The following is an 8,221-nucleotide window of genomic DNA, read 5'->3' as shown; positions in this document are numbered from 1 at the left end:
ACTCTAAGTTTGGTGTTGGGAGGCCACAACCAAACTCTAAGTTTGGTGTTGAACCCCCACATTCATACTCTAAGTTTGGTGTTGGGAGGTCCCAACAATGCTCTGAACATATGTGAGGCTCCATGAGAGCTCACTGTCAAGCTACTGACATTAAAGAAGCGCTTGTTAGGAGGCAACCCAATGTCATTTAATTATATCTATTTTATTTTATTTCTTTTTCTATTTCGTGTTTTATTAGGTTGATGATCATGTGGAGTCACAAAAACTACAAAAAAATAAAAAAAAAAAACAAAATGAAAAACAACATTAAAAATAGCACACCTTGGAGGAGGAGCATTCTGGAGTTTAAACGCCAGAAACAAGCATCTTTCTGGCGTTAAACGCCAGAAACAAGCATCTACCTGGCGTTAAATGCCAGAAACAGGCTACTTTTGGGCATTTAATGCCAAAAACAGGCAGTAGTCTGGCGTTAAACGCTAGGATTGCACAGCAAGGGCGTTTTACACACCTAATTGGAGCAGGGATGTTAAGTCCTTGACCCCACTGGATCTATGGACCCCACAAGATCCCCACAGGATCTGTGGACCCCACAGGATCCCCCCCATTTCTTCTCTCCTCTTCACACATTTTCATAACTCTCTTCCCCAAATACCCTTCACCAATCACCTCAATCACTCTTCCCCATCACCTCTTCACCATTCACATCCATCCCCTCTTCCCCATAAACCCCACCTACCTCCAAAATTCAAACTCTTTTCCCTCCCAAACCCAACCCTAATGGCCGAACCCTAAACCTTCCCCCACCCCTATATAAACCCCTCATTTCTTCTTCATTTTCACACAACACAACCCTTTCTTCTTACCCTTGGCCGAATACACACCTCTCCCCCTTTCCTCCATTATTTTTCTTCTTCTCCTTTTTTTCTTCTTTTGCACGGGGACGAGCAAATATTTTAAGTTTGGTGTGGTAAAAAGCATTGCTTTTTGTTTTTCCATAACCATCAGTGGCACCTAAGGCCAGAGAATCCTCAAGAAAGAAGAAAGGGAGGGCAATTGCTTCCACCTCTGAGTCATGGGAGATGGAGAAATTCATCTCAAAGGTCCATCAAGACCACTTCTATGAAGTTGTGGCCAAGAAGAAAGTGATCCCTGAGGTTCCTTTCAAGCTCAAAAAGAATGAGTATCCAGAGATTCGACTTGAGATCCAAAGAAGAGGTTGGGAAGTTCTCACCAACCCCATTCAACAAGTCGGGATCTTAATGGTTCAAGAGTTCTATGCAAACACATGGATCACTAGGAACCTTGATCAAAGTGTGAACCCGAATCCAAAGCATTGGCTCACCATGGTTCGGGGGAAATACTTAGATTTCAGTCCGGAAAATGTAAGGCTGGCATTCAACTTGCCAATGATGGAAGAAAATGCACGCCCCTACACTAGAAGGGTCAACTTTGATCAAAAGTTAGACCAAGTCCTCATGGACATATGTGTAGAAGGAGCTCAATGGAAGGTTGACTCAAGAGGCAAGCCGGTTCAATTAAGAAGATTGGACCTTAAGCCTGTAGCCAGAGGATGGTTGGAGTTCATTTAGCACTCAATCATTCCTACTAGCAACCGGTCTGAAGTTACTGTAGACCTGGCCATCATGATCCATAGTATCATGATTGGGGAGGAAGTAGAGGTTCATGAGATTATACCTCAAGAACTCTATAAGGTGGCTGACAAGTCATCCACTTTGGCAAGGTTAGCCTTTCCTCACCTCATTTGCCACCTCTGCAATTCGGCTGGGATTGATATAGAGGGAGACATCCTCATTGATGAGGATAAACCCATCACTAAGAAAAGGATAGAGCAAACAAGAGATCATGGACCTCAACAAGAGCATGAGGAAATTCCTCACCATGAAATCCCTGAGATGCCTCAGGGGATGCACTTTCCTCCACAGAATTATTGAGAGCAAATCAACACCTCCCTAGGAGAATTAAGTTCCAACATGGGACAACTAAGGATGGATCACCAAGAGCAATCCATCATCCTCCATGAGATTAGAGAAGATTAAAGAGCTATGAGGGAGGAGCAACAAAGACAAGGAACAGACATAGAGGAGCTCAAGAGCACCATTGGTTCTTCAAGAAGAGGAAGACGCCATCCTCACTAAGGTGGACCCGTTCCTTAATCTCCTTGTTCTTATTTTCCTATTTTTCGTTTACTATGCTTTATGTTTTATTTATGTTTGTGTCTTATTACATGATCATTAGTATTTAAGTGTCTATGTCTTAAAGCTATGAATATCCTATGAATCCATCACCTTTCTTAAATAAAAACTGTTCTAAAAACAAAAGAACAAGAAGTACATGGTTTCGAATTCATCCTTGAAATTAGTTTAATTATTTTGATGTGGTGACAATACTTTTTGTTTTCTGAATGAATGCTGGAACAGTGCATATGTCTTTTGAATTTGTGGTTTATGAATGTTAAATATGTTGGCTCTTGAAAGAATGAATTTGTGGTGTATGAATGTTAAATATGTTGGCTCTTGAGACTGAACGGTTAAAGTTAAGGTCCAAAGCAAAAAAAAGAGTGTGCTTAAGAACCCTGGACACCTCTAAGTGGGGACTTTAGCAAAGCTGACTCACAATTTGAAAAGGTTCACCCAGTTATGTGTATGTGGCATTTATGTATCCGGTGGTAATACTGGAAAACAAAGTGCTTAGGGCCACGGCCAAGAATCATAAAGTAGCTGTGTTCAAGAATCAACATACTGAACTAGGAGAATCAATAACACTATCTAAATTCTAAGTTCCTATAGATGCGAATCATTCGGAACTTCAAGGTATAAAGTGAGATGCCAAAACTATTCAAGAGGCAAAAAGCTACTAGTCTCGCTCATCTGATTGGAGCTAAGTTTCATTGATATTTTGGAATTTATAGTATGTTCTCTTCTTTTTATACTATTTGATTTTCAGTTACTTGGGGACAAGCAACAATTTAAGTTTGGTGTTGTGATGAGCGGATAATTTATACGCTTTTTGGCATTATTTTTACATAGTTTTTAGTATAATTTAGTTAGTTTTTAGTATAATTTTATTAGTTTTTAAATAAAAATCACATTTCTAGACTTTACTATGAGTTTGTGTGTTTTTCTGTGAGCAAAAATCAGATTCAGAGGGACTTTAGCAAAAATCAGAGTCAGAGGTTGAAGAAGGACTGCAGATGTTGTTGGATTCTGACCTCCCTGCACACAAAGTGGATTTTCTGGAGCTAAAGAACTCCAAATGGCACGCTCTCAATTGCGTTGGAAAGTAGACATCCAGGGCTTTCCAGAAATCTATAGTAGTCAATACTTTGCCCGAGTTTAGATGATGCAAACTGGCATTCAACGCCAGCTTCCTGCCCTATTCTGGAGTTAAACGCCAGAAACAGGTTACAAACTGGCGTTCAACTGAATTCTTCTATGTTACAGATTACTCTTTGAATTTAATGTCAATTGAGGTATTTTAGTTTATGATTGCTTTCTTTTATTTATATTACTGTTGTTTCCAATCTGAAGACAGTTTTATTCCATTAAATTTATCTTTCCCCTTTTGGTCTTGGCTAAGAAATCAGTAACTCAGGAGTTATCAAACTCAAACATGATTGATAATTGTTATCTTTGCTAATTGAATTGAACTTCAATAATCCCAATCTTTCCTTAGGGAGTAACTAGGATTTGAATATCAAACTAATTAGTCACTTGATCTTTCTTTACTTTAAGTAAAGACTAACTGAGTGGGATTAAGATTCAATCTTCATCATCATTGATAAGGATAACTAGGATAGGACTTATAATTTCCCAAACCTTACCAAAAGTTCATTTTATAGTTATTTATTTACTTTACAGTCTTTTACTTATTTCAATTGCAATTTAAATTACTTGTTCCTCATCTTAAAAACCCCAATTTACAATCTTCATAACCAATAATAAGAACATACTTCCCTGCAGTTCCTAGAGAAGACGACCCGAGGTTTAAAAACTTCGGTTATCAATTTATTTGGGGGTTTGTTACTTGTGACAACCAAAACGTTTGTAAGAAAGGTTGATTGCTTGGTTTAGTAACTATACTTGCAACGAGAGTTTACTATAAGATATGGCGGAAATTGATAACACATCTTCCGTTCATTGATCAAATGCTGGATCGCCTGTCAGGTAAATCACATTATTGCTTTTTAGATGGTTACACAGGTTATTTCCAAATTCATATAGCTCCTGAGGATCAAGAAAAGACCACTTTTACATGTCCTTTTGGGACTTATGCTTACAAGAGAATGCCATTTGGCTTGTGCAATGCACCAGCTACCTTCCAAAGGTGCATAATGAGTCTTTTCTCTGACCTTATTGAGGACTGTATGGAAGTTTTTATGGATTATTTTAGTGTGTACGGTGATTACTTTCGCCTTTGCTTAGATGGATTATCTAGGGTATTAGATAGATGTGTCAGTACAAACCTTGTATTAAATTTTGAAAAATGTCACTTTATGGTAAAACAAGGTATTTTACTGGGACATGTTGTGTCTAATACTGGCATTTCTGTAGATCCAGCAAAGGTGGATGTTATTTCTAGTTTACCTTACTCCTCTTCTGTGAGGGAAGTCTGTTCGTTCCTTGGCCATGCAGGTTTTTACAGGAGATTCATTAAGGACTTTAGTAAGGTAGCACTTCCCTTATCCAGGCTACTGCAGAAAGATATTGAGTTTGAATTCAATGAAAATTATAAACATGCGTTTGATAAGCTGAAGACCGCCCTGACTCAAGCTCCAATTGTGAGAGGACCAGACTGGAGCCAACCATTTGAAATAATGTGCGACGCCTCCAATCATGTAGTAGGAGCAGCACTGGCTCAGCGTGAAGGTAAGGACCCTTTTGTTATTGCTTATGCGTCTAAAACTTTAGATGCCGCTCAGTCCAATTACACTACTACTGAGAAAGAGCTTCTTGCTATTGTTTTTGCTTTGGATAAATTCAGAGCCTATTTACTTGGTACGAAGGTAGTAGTGTACTCGGACCACGCAACTCTAAAGTCTCTATTAGCTAAAAAGGAGTCCAAACCAAGGCTTATACGTTGGATACTGCTATTACAAGAATTTGATTTAGAAATTAAGGATAGGAGCGGTAACCAGATTTTAGTGGAAGACCATTTGAGTCGCCTTGAGCACATTACAGATGACCCCACTCCTATAGCTGGTAATTTCCCATTTGATAACCTGCAAGCAGTATCCGAGGTAGTCCCTTGGTATGCACCTGTAGCTAATTATCTACTTAGCCGCACCTTTCCTCCAAATTTTTCTAAGCATCAAAGAGACAAGCTGAAAAGCGAGTCTAAATATTATATATGGGATGACCCATATTTATGGAGACGTGGCACTGACCAGGTAATTACATGGTGTGTGCCTCAATTAGAATTCCAGTCCATCATAGAGGCATGTCACTCATCTGAGAGTGGAGGACATTTTGGCCCTCAAAGAACAGCTAGAAAAATCTTAGACTGTGGATTCTGGTGGCCTATACTTTTTAGAGACACTGCCGAGTTTTGTAAATCTTGTTTCCCATGCCAAAAATTGGTAATATATCCAAGAGGGATGAGATGCCTCAACAAATTATGCTTTTCTGTGAAATTTTTTATGTTTGGGGCATTGACTTCATGGGTCCATTTCCAAATTCTAATGGTTATTTTTATATATTGTTAGCTGTGGATTACGTTTCCAAATGGGTGGAAGCAATTCCTACCCGTACTGATGATGCTAACACTGTTGTTTCCTTTGTGAGAAACCATATTATTTGTCGCTTTGGATCACCACGAGCAATCGTGAGCGATCAAGGCACCCATTTTTGTAACAGGAGACTAACAGGATTAATGAAGAAGCATGGAATAATTCATAAGGCTGCAACAGCCTACCATCCTCAGACTAATGGGCAAGCTGAGGTGTCAAACAGAGAGATAAAGTGTATCTTGCGGAAAATAGTCAAACCTCATAGAAGAGACTGGAGCACCAGGCTACAAGATGCACTCTGGGCATACAGAACAGCATAGAAAACACCCATTGGGATGAGTCCTTTCCGCTTAGTTTATGGTAAAGCTTGTCATCTCCCTGTTGAAGTAGAGCACAAAGCCTTTTGGGCAGTAAAGGAGTGCAACATGGGAATTGAGAAAGCCAGAGCTAAAAGGAAATTGCAACTGCAAGAACTGGAAAGCCTTTGCCTAGAAGCTTATGAGAACTCAAGACTATACAAGGAGAAGATGAAGGTTGTACATGATCAGCACCTCAAGAGAAAAGAGTTCCAACCTGGGGATTTAGTCCTCCTTTACAAGTCTCGACTCAGGCTCAAGCCAGGCAAATTGAGATCAAGATGGGAAGGTCCATACAGAGTAGAGAAGGCCGAACCGTACAGAGTTTATCACCTAAGTCATCCTTCAAGCTCTGAACTTATCAAAGTCAATGGACATCATTTAAAGCTATACCATGGCGAGCAGATGAAGAAAAACCAGGAGCTTGAGATCTTCCTCTTGGAAGATCCCCACACAGCCGAAGCCTGAGCTAGTAGAGCATGCAACTTACAGACGTTAAAGCAAAGTGCTAGGTGGGAGACAACCGACCATGGTATGATCGTTCTTTTCTTTATTTTTAGTTTTCCTATTCAATAACTCTTCTCCTTATTAGTGTATTTCGTGCATCTGCATTTCCATACTTTTATTTAAAAAAAAAGAAGAATTTTTCCGCGACGCAACCGCCTTATTGACGCGTCTGCATCGCAAGAGATGGGAAGAAATAATAAAACAAACAGAGAGTCACGCAGGAGTGTGGCTGGAGGCGTGCCAGTGGCACAAATCGTCCCACGCGACTGCGTCGCCGACTCGTCCGCATCACATGGGAATATTGGCCTCCCATGCGACCGCGTCACTCACGCGGCCGCGTGCCCTGGAATTCGACGTCAAAAGGTTGCACGACCAAAAGTTGTGTTAGAGTGGTGCTGGATTGGTGTTGAACGCACAATCCTTCTCACGCGGCCGCGTGACCGACACGACTCCGTCATAACCTTCTCATGACCACTTACGCGATCGCATGCCCCACGCGATCGCGTCACCCAATATTTGGCAATTAATGGTTTTGAACAGAGAGTTGTGCGAGTGCGAGGCTGCCCTCGCGCCAGTGGCATAAAACGGGTCACGCGACTGCGTGACTGATGCGACCGCATCAATCAGTATCAACACAAGTTGCGCGACCGCGTGCCCCACGCGACCGCGTCGCTTGCGCCGTACAGCTTCCCTGATTTGCCACTTATCTTATCTTCTTCTTCCCAAATCCTATTTTCTCTTTTCCCTCCTTATTTCTTCCTCCTCCCTTCTTCCTTCTTCCTTCTTCCTTCTTCCTTCTTTCTCACTTTTTACACTCTCACTCTCTCTCTCACCCCCATTAACAAGGTTTTTCTTTTTTTCTTCTTCCCTCCTTAATTTTCTATTTTTCTTCTTATTTTTATATGTTATCTTCTTTTCTTTTCTTTTTACTTTCATTATCCATATTTTCTTTTTCTTTCTTTTTTTACTTGGTGTTAGAAATTTATTTGAGTCATTATTTCTCATTATATGCTTGTGGATTATTGTAAATTTGTTTGGCAATTATATATTACTTTTTAAAGGGTTGCTTGCATGTTCAATTTAATACTTTCTATACCTTAATTATCATGCATGCTATGTGCTTGTAAAAAAGCCCATATGGCATTATGCATTTTTCTACATTATTCTACTATTCAATGCTTACTTTTCACAAATTCCCTTTACTATTATATTAATTGAAATTAATTGTCAATACAAACATGATGGTTTGTTACGAGTGATGCTTGATCTATGCTACTCATGCCTTTGCCAGCATGCCAATAAACACCTTGCATTCACTTGTCATCATATGCACTAACTATTTTCCATTGATGACTTTTCACATGTAGTCATGACCATGTGTTAACATCATTTACCTTTTACTATGCATTCATCACCACCCTTTTCTGTTCTCTCCCTTGCTCTATCTCTTTGAATTTAATTTACTTTCTCTTCCCTTTTTCAGAATGGCTGTAACAACTCTAGTTTTTGAAAATCAAATAAAATAGTTATTTGTGATTTATTTTATTTGTTGATAATTTTATTTTAAGAAAATTATTTTACTAAAGGTAATAAAATGGAATTTTATTATAAT

The sequence above is a fragment of the Arachis ipaensis genome, chromosome B01 (genome assembly GCF_000816755.2).
Source record: "Arachis ipaensis cultivar K30076 chromosome B01, Araip1.1, whole genome shotgun sequence".
NCBI classification, from domain to species: Eukaryota; Viridiplantae; Streptophyta; class Magnoliopsida; order Fabales; family Fabaceae; genus Arachis; species Arachis ipaensis.
The sequence above is the reverse complement of the archived record's forward strand: the minus strand, read 5'-3'. Positions refer to the sequence as shown.